Genomic DNA, 22,467 nt, shown 5'->3' with positions numbered 1-22,467 from the left:
GCTCGAGGAGGGCGCGTTGTAAATTTTGTCTAAAGTTTCTTGCATCGGAAGGAAACACAACGTTGAAGAACCATTTGACAAAATCATGCAAGGCACTTCGCTCAAGATCGGATCCTAGTCAATCGAATCTTACACCGCAAGGTGGTGTTTTTGTTTACGACAACGAAAAATTACGAGAAGCGTTTACAAAGTTCGTGATTACAAAAGCATTGCCGTTCGACCACTTTGATGATGAAGATTCACGACAACAATTCAACAACTAATGCAACCACGTTATACTCAAGTAAGTCGTACTACCCTTAGAAGAGATGCTATAAAAATGTGGCGTACGGCGAGGGAAAAAATGATTTTAGGATTCCAAGAACACCGTTATGGTGTGTCGCTTACATGTGACGTTTGGAGTTCCCCTCATAATACCGGAAATTCTTTTTTAGCCGTTACGTCACATTGGTTAGATCAAGATAATTGGCAAATGATGAAAAGAACAATCGCGTTTGAATTATTCGGTGAGCCGCATACGGTGCTAATTATTTACACTTTTAAAACGGGTAATTTGTCTTTATAAATTAGAAAATAAAGTTTTTTCTATATCTTTTGATAATGCATCGAATAATACAAACGCGATTCCAAGATTAAAATATTACTTTCACCGATTTTACGGTGCATTTTTTCATACCCGTTGCGTTGCACACATAATTAATTTATCCGTGCAAGCCGGTTTGGAGGTTATTGAGCCAATTAGATTATTTAAAACAATGATAAAATCGATTCTTTGTAACAACAACAAAAGACTAAATGATTATAAACGATTTTGTAAGTCTGTTAATAAAAAGCTTTGGGTCCTAATTTGGATTGTCCAACTCGTTGGAACTCAACTTGGATGATGCATACTGCCTTAAGGCAAAGGGAAACATTGCAAACATTTCACGATCGGCTTTTCGAGAGGGGTCATGTCCCAGACATTTATCCGGATTCGAGTTGGGAAACTATAGCCAAAATAACCGATTTACTTGAGGTTTTTAAAAATGCAACAACTTTTTTATCCGGTTTTATTACCCTACTAGCCCGTTGGTTCTTAATCAAATATTTTTGTTGGCTACCCGACTAAATGACTTTGAATTTGAAACCGAAGTTTTTCAAGAAATTGGCTTTGCAATGAAGGAAAAACTTTTAAAATATTTTAAGGAGATTCCCCCCATTTTTACTTGTGCCGCCGCTTTAAACCCAACGTTAAATGTTGGTGGGGTTGAAACACTAATTGAACAAATTGCGTTTGCTTTTAATCTAACCGATGATGAACCCAACTTTGTCCAAAACCAAATAAATTATTTTAACAAATGTTTTCGAGACATGTTTGCAATTTATTTAAATAAATACGGATCAAGTAGTGTAATACACGATCAAATGAGAATGAATGCGGAATCATCTAGTAGACGTCCAAGTAACATAAATTTGAATCTTTTTAACACTCTTGTAAATTCCCAATCCAAACGATCACGTACTACCACCCCAAGTAGCGAGTTGGGAAATTATATGTCATGCGATTTTCTATCAAAAATGACATTTGAAGAGTTTGAAAGTTTGGATATTTTGGCTTGGTGGAAAGAAAAGGAAGCACAATTTCCGATTCTAGCCGCCATGGCCCGTGATTTACTAACCGTCCAAGCTTCTACGGTAGCTTCGGAATCCGCTTTTTCTGTTAGTGGCAGGGTTATATCGCAACGGAGATCAAGACTAAGTCCCGAGTCGGTGGAAGTATGCATTTTTTAAAGGATTATTTGGATGGAGCGGCTCGTAAACATATCACCACCCTAGAAGATGCAATTGATGCCGATTTGGAAGCAAACTTACACATTGAAGAAGTCGAACTTGGAATATCCCCTCCAAACGAAGGCGAAGATGATGAAGAAGAGATGGCAATGTAGTTTATTTTATAACTTTATTTCAATTATCGTAAACTTTGTTTCAATTATCGAACTTGAAGTTTTTAAGTATTTGAATTTATCGAACTTGGAAGTTTTTAAGTATTTGAATTTATCAAACTTGGAAGTATTTAAGTATTTCAATTATGTTGAGTTAATTAAGTATTTCAATTAAGTATTTGAATTTATCGAACTTGAGGTTTGATGCTTTCTCTTTGATTCTCTCTTGATTCTAGTTGCTTGATGTTTCTTGTCTTTGATCAATGACTTCTAAGCTTGCTTAAATACACCTTGAATCACTTCTGAACGTTAGTGATAATTAATGAAGATAATATAGCCGTTTAAGTGTGAAAACATTTAATAAAAATGCTTAGAGCGTGGGGGAATCGGTACCCTCTCATAGGGAATCGGTTCCCTAAGTGTAAAATTCAAATATTTCGACCGTTGAATAGGGGGGAATCGGTACCCCTATGGGGGAATCGGTTCCCTCCGAGCATTCTGGAAATCTCGGAGCCAAACCATTCAGTGAGGAATCGGTACCCCCTTGGGGGGAATCGGTTCCCTATGAGCAATCTGAAATATTAAAATCGGTTTTTTTATAACCGGTTTTTTAAAAAAACCGGTTTTTTTAAAACCGAAACCGGTTACACCGGTTAGGATATCCGGCCCTCCAAACCGGTTAGAAACCGAACCGGTTATTTTATAAACCGGTTTTTTTTCTATGGAAAAAACCGGATCGGATAAAAACCGATCCGGATCGGATTGAAATCCGAATTATGTGCAACCCTAGTCATGGGGCAACCCCAAGTCTAAGCCCGAATGCTTCAAAAATAAAAATAGAAGTTCAAAATAATATTCTAATAAAAATGAATTATGAATACATTGTTTTTATATAAAATCAATTATGAAATTTTGTAAAAAAATCCATTTCGTCCGTCCATGAATAAAATCAAAGGCTTCCATTATATTTTTCAAACGAGAGGGGCATATTTTATATATTAGTGTAAATATATACCTCAGAATTTGATTCTTTCACCTTCACCTTTGAAATAAATTATCTGCAGAGAACGGAGAAATATAACGCAACGTAAAAATTAAAGTTTTGGCTTCTCGTTGAAGTTATACTGTTATCTTTTTCTTAGTTTAGTTCCTTCCTGCAGTGAACTAGGTATCTCACTAATGTGTTCCTTTTAGTGCCTCAAGTGAAAACGTGAGATGATGCAAACATATCAAGCAAATATCTGTCAAGTCAAATCCCAAATCAGTCTTCCTTTTTCTCAGATTCATCGATAGCAGACAATCTTTCCACAAGAGGAGGATGTGAATAGTGATACGCAGAGTACCAGGGATCAGCATTCATAGCTGACAGATTTTCTTCCTGAAAAAACAAAACACACAAAAAAAAACTCAACTTCAGAGTCCTATACTCGTATAGCATACTATGAGTACTTTCTTCCGACCTTTTGCTAGAAGCTACCGCAGACATATGATGTCAGTTAGTAGACATGTATGTGGGCAATCATCACAAAAGTGAAATTCATGGAACTCAAGAATGAGAAAGTACGACAATTGATGAAAAAATGACTAATGAATCATATGTCCTACTAACTTATTATTACTAGAAATGATTGGCATGAAGATAAGAAGAATGAAGCAGAGATTATAAGTTAAATCACTACAAATAACCTGCAGTTTAACTAGACCAGCGCGCAAAGCAGCTCCATAGCCGAGCTTTTTGGCAAACGCATCAGCCTACACAAATAAAATACAGTTGGATTAATTTCAATTTACAGAAGATCAATAAGAAGGGAGACAGACATACTAGATTCGAAAACCAGTATTCAGTACAAGTTACCTGAAATTCAAACGATCTCCTTACAAGATTGAAACCAAAGCTTACAAGGTGTTGGATTGGTATTATAGCATGCTGCAAATAAGAAAAGGTCAGAGAAAATGGTCAACAGCTCTAAGGCAATCGGTTCATTTTCATTCCATGATAATGAATTAATTATTACCCTTCAATCTTATTTACGCGAAACGGATTAAACATTGTTAGAGCTTTAGTTATGATTATTAAATAAATCCCACTATTTGACTAGGCATTCAACTGACAGTACATTGTTTCGCTATTCTAGTACCTGAAATTGGATGAGACCAATTAGTACTGGTTGTGTATCAAATCCAAAACTTCGGAAAAGATCAGTTGAGTTCCTGACCAGAGTATAACCTCCGAATTGCAAAAATGTTAGAATCTGCATCCGTGAGAAGGAAGAAGGAAAAACATAACCAAACAACTCAAGATAAAGGTATGGCGCTAGACCCACTGAAACATGAAAATGGGAGTACCACTTCAAATTGAATATGACAAACAAGCATAACAAGATGATGAAGCCACAAATAGTGCATGTTCTAAACGTTAAGCAAATAGCTATTTTTGCAGCTTGCATCTCAATATCTCAACGTTCTTTCTTGTATCTATTAGTTCCAGAGTGGACATGGGATCATCTCGCTAGATGGGCACCATCATAAGGTTCGACTGGTTCAACCTAATGTAACTGCAAGATAAGTAGGCAAAAAAAAAAGCCTAATCAACTTTCCTCCAACAAAACTAGGAAAACAAAGAATAATTTTCTAACAGAAAATTACTATCGCCAAATCAATCATGTTTATTGACACCCTGCTGTCCCACTATACAGCTATATAAACAGAGAGTCATGTACTAAGACAGTTATAAGATGGAACTCATTTCATCCAAATGATGGTTATTAAAAAAGTGCATGGGTGTGTTCCTTTTTCTTTGTTTTTCAAGAGAACAGCAGCATACCTGCATAGCAATAAAGGAGTACATGGTATGGTTAAGTTTCCAGTGCCCCAGTTCATGAGCAATAACAGCTACAATTTCCTCATCATTCTTGCACTGCAAAAAAAAAAAAAACCGTTGTTTCATTAAGTGGAAAGAAAATTGGAATGATTGAAAATTAGAGTAGAAAAAGAAAGATGGAAAATATTTTTCTTTCCATTGATATGCTTGGCAGGAAAGATGGAAAAATTGAAAGAAAACGCAACTTTCTTTGCATTCATTGCGCTTGGTAAAGATGACAAATGAGAGGAAAGAAAATAAAACTTTGAAGAAAAAAAAATAAGTTTGAGATAACTTGCATCTCTCTCACGTTTTCTCTTCTCTTATCATTCCAATTAGGAATGATATGGTTTTACACTTGAGGAAGGAAAATGATAGTACCTCTCATTTTCTTTCCTCTCACCTTCCTACGAAGCATACTCAAAATATATTTTCTTTCCACTTTCCAACTCACTCAGTCCATCTGTCCACTTTTTCACTCAATCAAGTACACCCTAAATGACAATAAGGAGATAATTTATCATTCTGTGCAACACTTTCCAGGTTAAGATGAGTTCTCAAATGAAAGCAAATGTTATGAACTATGAAGTTGCATATAATATAAGCAATCAATTTATTTGCTGATATAGAAAGAATCTACTAGCATGGGGGTTAAGAGTATTAACAAATAAACTCAAAAGTCTCTTGAGATTGCTGAAATAAGGTCGAGAACTGAAAAGATTAATCTGAAGTGTGGACTGAAGATTAAAAGACAAGATTCAATTCACTTTATACTACATGAAGATAATCACTAGGAATTGCTTCAACAGAAATCATCGTCACTTGGTTTCAAATCAAGACTTAAAATATTCTGGCTGAGGCCCGATTGCCCAACAATTAAGAAAACGATCAAGGCACACAGACAATTACATTGACACTTCAAATGAGTAGAAGCACAGACATTGATAAGTTGCAATTATTACTAAAGAAAAGATAGGACAAGCATAAGATGTATTATTATTAGATCCATACCTGCTGAATCAATGTGTCATAAAGGACAATTCGCTTTCTCTTGAAAAACCCATACATGTAGGCCTGCATGACATCAAAAAGATGAATCATAAATGTGATGACAAAGGCACTTCAGCAACTAGTCTCAATGTGACTAAATTACAACTAACAACAATTAAGAAAACGATCAGGCACACAGACAATTACATTGACACTTCAAATGAGTAGAAGCACAGACATTGATAAGTTGCAATATTACTAAAGAAAGATAGGACAAGCATAAGATGTATTATTAGATCCTACCTGCTGAATCAATGTGTCATAAAGGACAATTCGCTTTCTCTTGAAAAAACCCATACATGTAGGCCTGCATGACATCAAAAAGATGAATCATAAATGTGATGACAAAGGCACTTCAGCAACTAGTCTCAATGTGACTAAATTACAACTAATCACAACTTGAAACAGAAATAAATCTCACCCATGTCATTCACCACATTAACCAATTCATCATAATATTCCTAAGTACGTTCCAGCGATGAATCTTTAAAGAGGAATGAATTCCTAAATTATGAATACAAATGGAATAAATGCAAAGATTCATAGTATAAAATAAAAAGGGTGTAAAGAAGAAAAAGATTCAGATTCCAGAGAATACCAACAGTTACAATCAAGAGCTCAATCCTTACATTGCTATGGCTTGATCTTGTGGTCCATCAACAACAAACAGCTTCTTTAAAGGAAACTAAGGGAGGAAGCAAGGTTCTCAATCTGAAGCCTTAAATCTCCCTCCGGAAGCTATTTCACGGCATCACACCGACCATAACAAAATCATTACTCGGTTAAAAATATTTATAAAGAAAGAAGGGGGGTGCTTGACTGAAACTAAGGAACTGATTTAGAAATACTCACAGGGGTGAACTTGTTAAATAGTGGGGCTATCAGAACAGGGTACATGTCATCATCACAGTGAAAGGACAAACATAAACGCCCAAAGATATATAGCCAGGTATGGCCCTCCTTTCTACATCACAAATATTAAGTCACCATAATGGGAGAAGGATGACATAAAAGCAAAAAGACCGAAGAGTAAATAAAAATCTCTTGTTAAGCTAACAATTGGTCCAATTATAATAATGGCACTAATAATCTCCAACAGATCAAATGCCACAAATGTAAAAAAATTTACCTGTACTATCACAATAATAGCAGAAACAATGGATGGGCCAAGAACGATAGAAAGACACATTCCTTTGATAAGGTCCCTACTCCCTAAAGAATAACCATATTGATTGCTGAAAAACAGATAAGGAGATGGTTAGGACAGGAGGATAAGCGTAATCTTAACCAACAAACATTCCAAAACAAATGTGAACAAGAAAATAAAACAGCATGGAAAGAGATTTAACAATTCAGAATACAAACTTTGTTGAAACCATGACGAGCCTCAATTACAAAAGTTGAATAGAGAGAAAAGGGTACGTCAGTGATCAGCAAAATAAGAATCACAAGATAAATGGTCAAGGCTATTGATCAGATTAATAGAGGCATACCACATAAATTTAGTAGTTGCAACTATTCAAACTAATAATTGTAACAAAGGATCCAGGAAACAAAGGAAATATAATAAATTCACCTGTGACATATCATAACACTAGCCAAAAATGCTATGGTGCAGTATTCGTTCTCTGCATCTAGACCAACCATGGCAAGAAATTTCCTGATTTCTGCAGTCAAAATACAAAATAAAATACAAGAATGAAAATCAGCAAAGGTTGAACCAACTCCGTAAACACCTAATTTCTCACCTTCCAAAACCAAGGCAATAAGCCAAAGAACAAAATTAAAGCATCCATCAAGATTGTGAAAAACTCATGAACAAAGTGGAAGTGGCTGAAATTTAAGAGAGACGCAGCACATGTAATGTCAAATCAAGTTAAAAAGGAAGTTTGACCTTCCCCTAATGATATTAAGTCATGTAAATGATCAATAGAAACAACAAAACTAACCTCTTATCAAAACTATAGGCTCGAGACTTTTCAAATTTTTCTTGGCTGATCACTCCTTCCAATGTTTTCGGAAGAGTTGGCAATTTGAGGGCAGCATGTTGCCGTAGATCCAGATAAGTTTCAAATAGTACAATAGTATCTAAAACCTGTAAACAATAAAGGTTAAGCTGGGGAGAGAAAAGGAGAATAGAAGTTGACAAACTCTAAATGTCATAACAATCAGGCTACAACAATGCATAACAAACCAAATATCTTTAAAAGAGCATAACATGATTCATCAACAAGTCTTCAAATTTATGCCATATACTTCTCAAAACAAAACTTAACAAATAGAAGAGTTCAAAGCCAAACAGTTTCCATTGCAAAGAAATGCTATAAATTAAACAAGAGAAATTGAAAAGTTTCATCTTACAAATCATTGGATCCCTTAACCAAAAGGTTCTATTCAGTTCAACCATAAGTTTCTAGTAACAAGATGTGTTTAAAAACTCAGAATTATCCTTCACTTACGTTACTGGGGTTCTTTTTAGTAACCAACATGAAGACCAACAGTAAAGAAATATATACAAATAAAATGAGCATATTACCGAACAAAATTATTAACATAATTAACTCATTTCGGCATTTTCTTGTATTTATATATCTAAAGAAAATAACTCAAGAGATGCTTAAAGTTTAACTTCAAAATTGATAATTTCCAAACCCTATAAATCAAGCAGAAAATTCACTGATATGCATGGATACTAATCAAAACTAGGAAACTAATAGCATATTCCAACTAATCTATAAAAAAAAAATCAAACGCTTCACAGTTCATTTCATGAAAATACGAGAAATTTACAAATAGGAAAACAAAAAAGAAACAAAAAAAAAGTAAAATAAGTAATCATCTTTGAACAATTAGAACCCAAAGCACAAATCTTTTTAAAGAATAATTTTAAACCATGAGAAATGGAGAAAAAATGAACAAGTTTTAAGAAAGAGAATTAAGAATAAATCTGGAAAGCGAAGAGATAGATTCAAGCTAAGCAAATGATAAAGAAACGAGGACCGTACAAACAACAGCTTCCATGTACGGGAACTCCATGTTGATGTCGTATCGGTGAAGAATGCAGCGATGGAAGGGTTTCTGCTGCCAGTCTTCGTCTTTTCGATATATATTCTTGAATGGATGAACGGTACGGGTTTTAAAACCCGCGTACATGAGTCCCGACTATCATCGTTAGAAAATAACCTCAGTGATAAAAAATATCTTATAATATATAATTTTAATCATTTTTTTTTTGAATTTGTCAAAATGACTAACTAAATCGTAATGCGATCGATAATTCGCAACGCGATCTCCGGTATCGTAAATCAGTTTCCAGATTCGCAACGCGAACTTCGACTATCGCAACACGAATTTGGACTATCGCAATGCGATTTACATATTCGCGTTGCGATAGTCCAAGTTTACGTTGTGATTTTCCAAATTCGTTGCGATAGTCGAAGTTCGCGTTGCGATAGTCGAAGTTCGCGTTGCGATTTTCCAAATTCGTTGCGATAGTCGAAGTTCACATTGCGATTTTCCTAATTCGTTTCGATAGTCGAATTTCGCATTGCGATTTATTCAAAATTCGTTGCGATAGTCAAAGTTCGCATTGCGATTTATTCCAAATTCGTTGCGATAGTCCAAAATCGCAATGGCTGGTGGTATTGCATTTGTTTTTTAAGAATTTTCTCTAAAAAGATAGTATTCGCGCGGACGTGTCGAAGACACGTATTACCACGACCACAATCACGACCCGACCCGACCCGACCCGAGACGGGACGGCAGCGGCACGCGAGAGTCCCCCTTGTTTTCTATCACTCAACAAGGAAGTGGGAAAGCCAAGCCTTAAATACCATTCCCAATAGTGTTTCCAATACTATGTGGGATTGAGCTTACCAACACTTGTTTCCAATACAATGTGATTATTCAGGAAACAATTAACAATCATGCACCTTAAAACAACTGAATCAACAATCAATTGCATTAGTATTATACAATTAAATATGTCATAATTAAAAGTCAATCTACAATCAATCGCGATTATTGTAATTTTAAGCAAAACATTCAAAAATAATATCACTATTTAAGGCTCAATCCCACATAGTATTGGGAACAAGTGTTGGTAATGCTCAATCCCACATAGTTATGGAAACACTATTGGGAATGGTATTTAAGGTTTGGCTTTCCCACTTCCTTGTTGAGTGATAGAAAACAAGGGGGACTCTCGCGCGCCGCCGTCACCGTCGTCTCGGGTCGGGTCGTGGTCGTGGTCGTGGTAATACGTGTCTTCGACACGTCCGCGCGAGTACTATATTTTTAGAGAAAATTCTTAAGAAACAAATGCAATACCACAAGTCGTTACGATTTTGGACTATCGCAACGAATTTGGAATAAATCGTAACGCGAACTTCGACTATCGTAACGAATTTGGAAAATCGCAACGCGAACTTCGACTATCGCAACGCGAACTTCGACTATCGCAACGCGAACTTCGACTATCGCAATGCGAATATGTAAATCGCAATGCGATAGTCGAAGTTCGCGTTGCGAATCTGGAAACTAATTTGCGATACCGGAGATCGCGTTGTGAATTATCGATCGCATTGCGATTTAGTTGGTCATTTTGGCAAATCCAAAAAGAGTTGGTTAAAATCGTATATTATAAGGCATTTTTGGTCACTAAGGTTATTTTGCACCCTTCACTTAAATCTGACTCGATCTAAAAATTTATATTTTTTATTCAATCCGATCCAAAATATATATACTCTTCACCCACCTCCGACCCTGTAACACCCGAAACCCGATTAGACCTAAAGTGCCACACTAGACCACAGAAACAACCCCTGATTTTCAAAAACCTATTCATCTTCTTTTCAAACATATTGAATGATATCATAAATAAACATAAATAACTGGTATAAAAACATTTTACAAACCGGAGCTCCTTGACACATAATTTAAACCAAAATAATACATACATTGAGTTCAATACGCTGAATACATGAGTAAGGTCCTATGAATATATATGCCCACTAAAGATACAATACAGTACTCTGTCAGAGATACTGGAAGTCCTCCTAGGACAGTGCTCCATGAATGGCTCAAATTAGAAACTTGCCAACGGAAAACATCCGAATGCTGAGCTTAACAATCCCAACAGTATAATCGCTAGTCTAGAGCAACATAAGAATTTCATAAACATAAGCATGTTGAAGACATGGTACTAAGCAGTAAGTACATGCATGATCTAGATCAAGTGCTACCTACTTAAGGCTTTACTGCCATATCACTGAAATAGGAGTCTCACGCTTCCCTTAGTCCTCTGCTAAGGGCCTCGCCACCTGCACTAAGCGTCCTTACACACTATAGTGCTATCCCGAGTATGCAACCTGCTGCTAGACTCTATGACATGCCAACTATACCCTGTTTCTCAATGATTTACTTGAATATATAGTCTATTTTTATTCCATCCATGGCAATGTATATTAATATAATTTAACATTGGGCAGTTCATACCCGAAATAACATTCTCAATAAACATCATATATATTCATGATAAACATCATATATAATAACCAGTGATCAATGCATTTTATATTTGACCTTTGACATATTTAGAATATGTCAGATATATGATAAATGACATAAATATCATGCCAAAGTAAATAAGGTAGACTCAACACAAGTCTTACCCGATGATGTATAAATCATCCATGTATAATGTTATGCATGCATTGCACTCACTTTGACACCTTATATACAAGTAAAAATATAAGCCTCACTAATCTTTAACTTGATCATTTGCTTTCGATTTTGTTCGATCCCAAAATTTATCACAATTTCATATTCTAACAGTTTGCACTACCTTCAAAGAAATATTAATTTGTATTAATATACACACTTAAAAATTATTCCATTTATACCAATGGAAACTATACTTGAATAAGAATCTAATCATATAAGGAACTTCTTCTAGTTCAATTTGTACAATTTATAGTGAATTTTCAAAGTTGACTTACAGAAGGTATTTTGAGCAGAATCTGATGCCCTATTTTCTAACCTATCCTCGATTAAAAATTCATTTGTATACTTCTTGAAATCAGTATTCGTTTATTTTACACAAAACTAGACTGATATATGAATCCAACGTTATAAAAATCATCCTCTAATCATTTCTATAGAATTTATGATGATTTTCTAAACTTATTGTCCATAACATAAATTTGTAGGCAAATTTCACCGATTTGCAGTTTTAGCTTGTTCACTAATTCTATTAGCTCACCAAATGCACATATATGCATGAATCACAAATCACATAACATTTAGGATTCACTCCTTACCATAGAAACTCCGTCACTAGCTCATCACAAGCCAATGTTTGTTCGATAACATAAGTACAAATTAAATATGCACTCACCTGGTGTCCATAGCTTGCAACCTTCCTTAGAAATTCACATTTCATACTTAAGTTTCTCCTTAGCTTTAATATTTTTTGATCTTGATTTCAATGATAATATAAATGAACACCATTTACAAAACATATACAATCATGTTATAATCTTACTAACATAGGCACACGTTAGAAAATAAATTCCTAAAAATCTTTCGATATTCATTCTATACAAATTTCATATCACAACATAAATGTTGACCTTAACATTTCTAATTTTCCATTCAAGTTTCCCTTTTATCCAAATTTATCCAAACTTCACATAATATTTTCACTTAAGTTCCCAACTTTTCCATATTTGTGATTTGATTCTCAACTTTTACCAACTTTCTAAGATGACCCAATTTCACACTCTAACATCAATTTAGTTAATCAACTATTGAATAATTACACATTGATCTCATAATTTCCATAATTGTTAAATAGGTCCCCAACTTTCACAAAATTACAAATTGGTCAAAACAACATTCTAAAGCTTGTAGAACCTTCCAAACATCATTTCTAAGCTTAGGGAAATTTTCCATAATTTGTTTCTCCATTTTTTTCTCAAGGCCGAATATATAGGGTTTAGGATTCATGGATTTTCAATTTGTTTCAAACATGAATTCCACATCCAAACAAAATTTCAAACCTTCTACAATCAAACCCCTAACATAATTTAATCAAATCACAAACTTCCTTAAACTTAGGGTTTAAACCAAAATCAATACAAGCATTTCTAGATTATTTTAATCATCAATCAAGTTTGGAAATGATTCTACAACATCAAAAACCTCGAAATCCATCATCAATTCATGAAACCCTAAGATGTATACATAAATCCTAAAATTTGGGAACTTATCATTCAAGCAAGATTAACATGCAATAATAGTACCAAATGATAGAACTCTTCAAATAGAACAATTTTCTATTTCAAGTCTTAATCCAAAACCAAAGGAAATTGCTCAAAAATGAAAAATAATTTTTTTCTCCATACCTTGTGAAGCTCATGTCCATGGCTGATTTTGGAGAAGAATTGTCATGAAAATTCTAGTTAATTTCATGTTAATTTGTCATTTATTAAGCTTAAATGAATTTAAAATTCATTTAATGGGAAATAACAAATTTACCCTTAAGGAAACTTGATAATTACATCCGTACCAAGCCACAAGTTAATTATCATTTTCCAAAGTCAAAGATGAACAAAATATTATCCTTGACAACTTTATCCATGTAACTTTCCAAAAATTTCAATCTTGTCATTTTCATCCAAAGGTCCAAATTGAACATGGAAATAAATTGTCAAATCCAATGAACCATATTATTTTCAATCATTTTAAATGTGGAAATAATATATGTAAGGCTTAATTTAATATCCTTTAAATTTTCTCAAAATTCTATTTTATCCGATTTACCGAATTTTATCGAACTTTAACACTTTATAGCTTTTAAGATAAATTCTGGATAAAAAAAAATCTGATTCCCACCAAAACATCATTCTTGGGGTGAACTATTCATTTTTGGGTTCAAAACTCCTAACTTTTGAAAATTACACTTTGGTCCCTAAACTTTTGAAAATTATCCTTTTGGTCCCTAAACGTTTCCAAACTTTATTCTTTGGCCACTAAACTTTCAAAATTTACATTTTGTTCACTAACTAAAATTTTGGGTTGTTACAATATTGGTAAACAAGAAGTTTACAAGTTCAAAAAATTTAATTAGTTGGCATGATTGGTTAGACCATCCAAATCAATAATGATGCAAAGATTATTGAGATTTATATAATTTAAAAGAACCTGAAGTTCTTTGTTATTTGTTCTCAAAAGGAATTCAGAACATCACTAGTTAAAATTGAGATTGAATGTCTTGAATATCTAATTGACATATGGGCCCATTTATCAACAAAGTAGAAAACTTTGATATGATTTAAGTAAATGTATCTACGAGACAAATCACATATTTACCAACTCACAACCTTTAGTTTATGAGAAAAAAATGAAAAGTTTAAGGTTATGCAATTAAGACTATTCTTCTTACTAAACTTAGTGAGTTTATATTCCGGGCTTTCAAAGATTATATTGTATATCAGTTGAAATAATTGTTACAAATTCCATATTTTATGAACAAATAGTTTAGCAAAAATATATATATATTTCCTACTTTTAATAGCTAAATTATGAGAACAAAAGTTATAGTATCTATATAATAATTCACATATATAAGTATTACTCATCAAGCCAAAAAGTTATACTCCTCTTTATGATTAGCTTATGGTCAGAAGCCATATATTTCCCATTATAATATTTTTAGTTGTGCATTATATGATTATATTGATCCACCACAAATGCACAAAAAAATTGATATTGTAAGTAGATTGGGAATATATATATATATAAATCTCACTTTATTGAATGTTTCGAGATTGAATTATGTTTTCACTAGGGGGAGAGAAGAATCAGCTAGATGAAAATATAAATAATCGTACATAGTAATGTGAACCAGAAGTTCATAAGATAATTCATTGCAAATTAACTGCCAGAAATATTTACTGGCCTAATGAGAGTAATCAAGTCTCATATACCAATTGAAAATTCTCTAAGTTTGAATTGAAATTGCAGAAAGATAACATGTTGGAGAAAAAGAATGTAAACCATGATCGAAGCATGATAGTTTCGATGGTTAAAATTCTCGTAAATGAAAAGTAGTATAAGATGCTCATATAGTGGAGGCAGGTACTCCTGAAGAAACCCATGGCATAACTAATAATATAACTCCAGAAGAGTTTCAGGTACCTGAAAAAATGAAAATGGAAATGATGAAGAGATCTCGATAAGTTATGTCATTACGAGAAAAGGATGAAACCAAACAAAAAAGTTGTCAACGATAATTTTACAAATAATATTTCTATAGAAGTAAAGAAATAAAATGAGGATATGGAATTGAAATCTATCCAGAAGTATAGATGTGAAAATAATTTGAGATACATGGAAAGATGGTATTCAACTGAAGTTAAATCAACATCCAAAACATGGGCAAGTAGTCCAAACACCTAAAGGTATAATGCAAGTAAGATATAAATAAGTAGTCGTAAGATATACAATACGACTTCAATCATAAAGACTTTAAATTCGTGGTGGATGTAATTACTTTGTTACTCTAGCAGTTGTAGACACCTGTTTCTGTCCAGGTTATTATTATTATTATTATTTATTATTTATATTATTGCATTTTATTTACAGGCCCAAATTACAAAACAAACCCAAATACAATCCAAATGTCAATTGACCCAGTAAGCACAATTATGGAAGCCCGTGTGTACCAAACCCAAACAAATTATGGTTTTGTTATGTTCCAATGCAGCAACTCAATCTTAACCATTGAATCTAGAAGAGGAGCAACGACCCAGATGTGTTTTAGATTATGGTTTGACCCTAACAAACTTCTGGCACTGCCAATAACAAGAGAAGGGTCATCCAATGTTGCGGTTGGGATGCACTCACTAACCACACGACTTCTCACACCGCATGAGCTACTATTTCTACTCCCGTGTCACCACTGCCTAGGTCAGGCTTGTCCCATCACCGCCATTTCAGCAAATAACTGACAAGAGGTCAATCAGAAAGCAAATCAAAATAGGAAAACCCTTGGAAAATAAAGAAAAATGCTGAGAAAATATTGGAAGTCAAAGGCTAGAGATATGATAATTATGCCATACGACATATCTTCTTTGTAGTACCAAACATGCAACAATCACCATATATGACATACAAAAAAAAAGGTAAATCCAGATAAAAGAGAGAAGAAAGAGAGGGAGAAGGAGAAGGAGATTAAAAAATAGAGAAAAAAATGAGAACTTTTAAACCAAAAGAAAAGGAGAAAGGAAAAAAACCATACCTCTCGGTTTTGTTCTTGCTTCGCCAGAGTTGAAGGACCTTCATGGCATCAAAGATGAACTTTTTTTGTAACACCCCCAACCCGGATACGAATCTGAGGTGTCGCATTGACTTTTCAACGATTTGACTCTTTGAAAATCTGATTAAAATTTGATTTTTTACTTTTATTGTAGTGACAAAGCCTTCATTAACACTAGTTAAAATCAAAATTAATATTAAACAATGAAAACTAATATTTTATATAGTTACATAAACCTTAATTTGTATAGTTACAAAACATATCAAAGTATTTGCGATTTAAACATTTGTAGTACATGCCAACAAAACTTCAAAATAACAAAACAACCTACTATTCAAATCTATCTGATATGATCTTCCCCAAATATATGTTGTCCCGACCTAGCTTTATTCTTCTGTCTTCATTGAATCTATATGTGAAAACTCTCACATGCTACGTCTTTGACTTAGTGAGGCATGAATGAGCATAATAAAATATTAAAACACTTGCTTAAATATTTCAGAGAAAACATTTAATACAAAAAACATGATACTGTAAATAACATATAATGTTATTTACTTTTCAATCCACATCAATTTGTTTAATTAGCCAAACACATATAACTGAGAACTCAAGGTATGTGAGTACTTTGAGGTTGTACACTGTAATTGCAATCGAAATTGCCGCATAGAAATTGCACCGAAGTTCCACGTAAAATATGCACCGAAGTGCCACATAGATTTGTCCCGAAGGACCGTGTAGAATTGTCTCGAAGGACCACATAAAATTGTCCCGAAGGACCACATAGAATTATCCCGAATGACCACATAAAACCCTCAACTCTTGGCATGCCAATTATACCTCTAATTCTCATAACACATACTTTGGGCTTTAACCATATAAATATTCACATTGCATTCTTCAAATTATCATTCATTCACATAGAACACATATACTCAAGTAACGAAATCAAAACAATGCTTATGAAATATAATTTAAGTAAAACAATAAAATTTAACATAAAATAATTCAAATAATTTTTGATTGAAAACCTTTGAGGTTGGCTCATCGCAAGCTGTCCTCATATCGAAAATAAAATAAGTAAGTTGCACTCACCTTTGCCTTACTTAAGTCCTATGCAAAATCCTTTTCACTTTCGCTAAATCTCTTTACTACTTTGAGTCGTTTGGTACTTGCTCTTGATCGAAATCTGCACATTAACATACCCAAAATGAGTACCAGATCTCAAATAATTTTTAACCCATCAACATTTACATCATCTAAATAAAACCCCTAATTTATAATTTCACGCTGAACTGTATCGGTACTCTATACCCAGTACCTATACTTCCCTTCTATGTTACCGATACCTACCTCAGTATCGATACCCAAATTGCATTATGGAATTTCCTTTTCAATTACAGTATCGATACCATACTATTGGTATCGATACCCCAAGTATCGATACTACCTCTTTAGTATCGATTCTGTTCATTTGATTCATATGATATTGATACTGTTCTTCAAATACCAATACCCTTGCCCAGAATTCACTCATTTCACTTCGAATTTTACCCAAAACTCACCTAAATTTCATACTTCTAACTCCAATCAAACCCTTAAACTTACTAACACTTATCACAACCAACGTATATCCATTAAATCCCCTTTAACATCCAAATATTTTCACTAGAACAATTAAACTAAAAATCACTCCCATTCTTCAAACATGTTTCTAATCCTTTCTAATACTTCAAATATCTTATTCAGACCTTTGACAAGTCAATTATACCTTTAAAATCCAAAAACTACTCAATTTTCATCAACTCCTTAAAAACCCATTTTACCAAATTCACCATTAACTCATCAATCCCATAACTTCTAATCATCTTTAAGCTTTCTTAAGCTTCTATACCACCCAAAGACTCAAAACCAATTCAAAAATACAAGAAACAATCAACTTAAAAAAGTACTCACCTTAAAAATGGAGTTTACGGTAGAAAATGAAGAAGAGAAGATGAAGGTAATGCTTCTAGGCTTTTCTTTTTCTTTTCCTCAATTTCCCCACATGTTATATTAACATTAAAATGAATTTTAAATCCATTTCATGCCAAAAGACCACTTTTCCCTTCCATCTTTCAATCTTTAATAATAAGTCCTAAACAAAATTTTCCAAATCAATCCTTGAACATTTTAATTTATCAAAATCAAACCGCTAAATTTTAAATCATTACACTTTAGTCACTGACCCGTTGTTTGGGGTATTACAATTCTCCCCCTTAAAAAAATTCGTCCTTGAATTTTTCATTGCACAAAGAGATGAGGAAATTGTCTTCTCATATCCTCTTCACGCTCCCATGCCGCCTATTCCACTTTGTGATTTCTCCAAAGAACTTTAACTAACGAAATCATCTTGTTCTTTAGTTGTTTGACTTTATGTGGTAAAATCTGCACTGGTCTTCCTCACAGGTCATATCAGATTGGACTTCTATATCTTCTGGTGCTATGATGTGAGAAGGATCTGATCGATATATTCTGAGCATCGAAACATAAAAAATATTGCGGATATTCTCAATTTCTGGTGGCAATGCTAAGTGATATGATACTGGTCCAACTCTTTTTAAGATCTCATAGGGCCCAATGAATCGTGGACTTAGTTTTTCTTTGCGTCCAAAACGGAGAATCTTCTCCCAGGGCGATTCTTTAATAAATACTTTATCACCTACTTGGTATTCAATTTCCTTTCTCTTCAAGTTTGAGTAAGACAGTTAATATTATCTTGAATAATCTTCACTTTCTCTTTGACTTCTTTGATCAGATCTAGCCCCACTATGTCTCGATCTTTCAATTCAAACCAATTTAATAGTGTTCGACACTTTCTTCCACATAAAGCTTCGTAGGTTGCCATATTGATACTCGATTGGTATATGTTATTGTAAGAGAATTCTGCCAAAGGCAAATACTTTTCCCAAGATCCCTTGAATTCTATTACACAAGCCCTTAGCATATCTTCTGAAACTTGAATAGTCTGCTCGGACTGACCATCTGTCCGATGGTGAAAAGATGTGCTAAAGTTTAATCGGGTACCCAAGGCTCCAGGTAAAGACTTCCAAAACCTCGAAGTAAACCTTAGATCCCTGTCAGATACTATTGAAACCCCTACTCCATGTAGTCAAACTAACTCCTTGATGTATAATTCAATATACTTATGCATTGAATAATCAATTCAAACATGAATGAAGTGTGCTATCTTCATTAACCTATCGATAATTACCTAAATTAAATCATTTTTATTCGGTGTTAATGGTAGTCTTGTTATGAAATCCATCGTAACTCATTCCCATCTCCATTGAGAAATGGAGATTGGTTGTAAAAGTCCTGAACGCACTTGATGTTTAGCTTTCACTTGTTGACAGGTTAGACACTTTGTAACAAACTCTATGATAGCTCTTTTCATACCTGGCCACCAGTATCGCCTTTTTAAATCTTGATACATCTTATTCCCTCCTGGATGCATAGTCAACGGACTACTATATTTTTCAAAAAGTATATATTTCTTCAACTCTTCATCACTTGGAACATAAACTCGGCCTTTGTAGTATAAACATCCATCATACTTTACTTCAAAGTCCTTGATTTCATTTTTTCCACTTGTTCCAATCTTGCTAAACACTTATCATCTCTCCTTTGTAATTCCTTTATTCGCTCCAACAATAAAGTTTTAGCTTTAAATCAGCCACCAGCGCACCACTGTCCTTTAAAGAAAATTGGACATCTAACATGCGTAAAGTTGCAAAAGTCTTTCGGCTAAGTGCATCAGCTACAACATTAGCCTTCCCATGATAATAGTTTATAATTGCATCAAAATCTTTAAGTAACTCAATCCATCTCCTCTACCTTAAGTTTAGCTCCTTTTGAGTAAGTAAATACTTCAAACTTTTGTGATCTGTATAAATATAACATCGCTCACCATATAAATAGTGGCACCATATATTTAATGAAAACACTACCACTGCTAACTCAATATCATGTGTCGGATAATTCCTTTCATGTGGCTTAAGTTGTCTAGAAGAATAGGCTACCATCTTTCCATCTTGCATCAAAACACATCTCAGACCATTATGGGAAGCGTCATTATAGATTGTATAGTCCTTGCCCGATTCTGGTTGCACTAGCATTGAAGCCTTCGTTAGAACCTTCTTTAAAGATTCAAAACTCTTTTGGCATTTATCCGTGCTAATGAATGGAACATCTTTCCTCAACAAATTTATTAATGGGAGGCAATTATCGAAAAGTCCCTTACAAATCTTTGATAATATCCAACTAATCCCAAGAAACTTCGTACTTCATAAACATTTCTTGGAACTTCCCAATCTATAATAGCTTTAACTTTCTGAGGATCTACCCGAATCCCTTCTGCAGATACTACATGACCAAGAAATTCCACTTCAGGTAACCAAAACTCACACTTAGACAACTTAGCATAAAGCTAATTATCTTAAAGTGTTTAAAGAATGACTTGAAAATGGGCGTCATGCTCCTCATTTTTCTTTGAATAAACCAAGATATCATCAATGAAGACGATAACAAACTGACGGAGGTACGGTTGGAATATACTATTCATAAGATCCATAAACGTTATTGGTGCATTAGTTAATCCAAACGGCATTACAACAAACTCATAATGGCCATATCGGGTCCTAAAATCCATTTTTGGAATATCCTCTTCTTGTATCTTCAGTTGGTGATAGCCAGAGCGCAAATTAATTTTAGAGAACACCGAAACTCCATTGTGTTAATCAAATAAATTATCGATTCTCGGGAGAGGATACTTATTCTTTATTGCCACCTTGTTGAGCTGTCGATAATCAATACATAGACTCATCGAACCATCTTTCTTCTTTACAAATAGCACTGGTGCACCCCAAGGTGATACATTGGATTTGATGGATCCTGTATCTAATAGCTCTTGCAACTGAGCTTTTAACTCCCTCAATTTTTTCGGAGCCATTATATAAGGAACCATCAAAATTGGTGCCATTCCAGATATTACCTCAATTTGAAATTCAATCTCTCTATCTGGAGGTAATCCTTGTAATTCTTCTATAAATACATCTGGAAATTCTCTGACCGTCGGAATATCCTCCAATCTCATCTCCATGGCTCGAGTATTAATCACATTAGCAATGAAAGCTTGACATCCTTGCAACATTAGCTTCTTAGCCGATATTACCGATTCACATTAGATAATGGGTTAATTCTCTCACTGACCACAATTACCTCTAATCCACCAGAACTATTCAAAACTACCCACTTCAATCGATAGTCAACATTAGCATGGTAACGATATAACCAATCCATTCCCAATATAACCTTAAAATTATCAAAGGGTAATTTCATTAGATTAGCAGGGAATTTAATTCCTTGAATCCTTATAGGACACCCCTGACAAATCTAGTTCACCTGAGCATTATGCCCTAGCGGGTTAGTCACAATCACATCACTACTTATAGCTTCTAACTGGATTCACAAATCTCTCTCCAGTTTACTAGTAATATAAGAATAAGTTGATCCCGAGTCAATCAATACCAAAATAGGTTTAGCAATTAATTGAAAAGTACCTGCGATGATCTCCAGATCATCACGATCTTCATTAGTCTTAAGGTTGTATACCCGAGCAGTCGCTCGTATTTCAAGTTGAGTGGCTGATTCAGACTGATTCTTTCCCCTGCCTCGTGCCCTACCTCTATGAGATACAATAACATATCTCTCTAATTGTGCATGCTCTCCGGTCATTAATGGATAATCTCGAATAAAATGTCCAGTGTGCCCACATCTGAAACATGATCCGGAGACCACTCGGCATACACCACTATGAGTTTTTCCACAATGCTGACATTGACTTGATCTTTCAGCTCCTGATTCAGTTTATGGAGTCTACTTAGCTCTCACAGGATTTGATCATCTGCCTAAGGATGCAACTAACTCAGATCTAGCTTCAGGTCGAAAACCTGAACCTCAATTTTTCTTTGATCACGATGCACTCGACGAGACACCCACTCTCTTAGTCAACTGAGTCTTTTGCTCCCCAAATCTTTCATTCTATGCTTTCTCCAATGCTTTAGCTCAATTCATTACCTCTTGAAATTTAAAAAGATTCAACGCTGTCAACAACTCCTTCAATTTTGGGGCACAAACCCTCTACGAACCAATCACATGAATCTTTCTCAGTTGGGACTAGTTCAGTTGTAAATCTACTCAATTTGTTAAACTCGCACTCATACTCATACAAAGTGTGACTCCCTTATTTCAAATTCATGAAATCCATCTTCATT

The 22,467-nt window shown here is 34.2% G+C and overlaps 1 pseudogene; it reads right to left on the bottom strand.

The window, feature by feature from the left end:
- Positions 1–3,022: 3,022 nt before the first annotated feature.
- Positions 3,023–21,928, bottom strand: LOC120215667 (annotated as a pseudogene).
- Between the last annotated feature and the right edge of the window lie 539 nt (positions 21,929–22,467).

The sequence above is a fragment of the Hibiscus syriacus genome, unplaced genomic scaffold (assembly GCF_006381635.1).
Source record: "Hibiscus syriacus cultivar Baekdansim isolate YM2019G1 unplaced genomic scaffold, ASM638163v2 tig00110151_pilon, whole genome shotgun sequence".
NCBI lineage: Eukaryota > Viridiplantae > Streptophyta > Magnoliopsida > Malvales > Malvaceae > Hibiscus > Hibiscus syriacus.
Note: the sequence above shows the minus strand (reverse complement) of the source record. Positions and strands in the feature narration are given on the sequence as shown.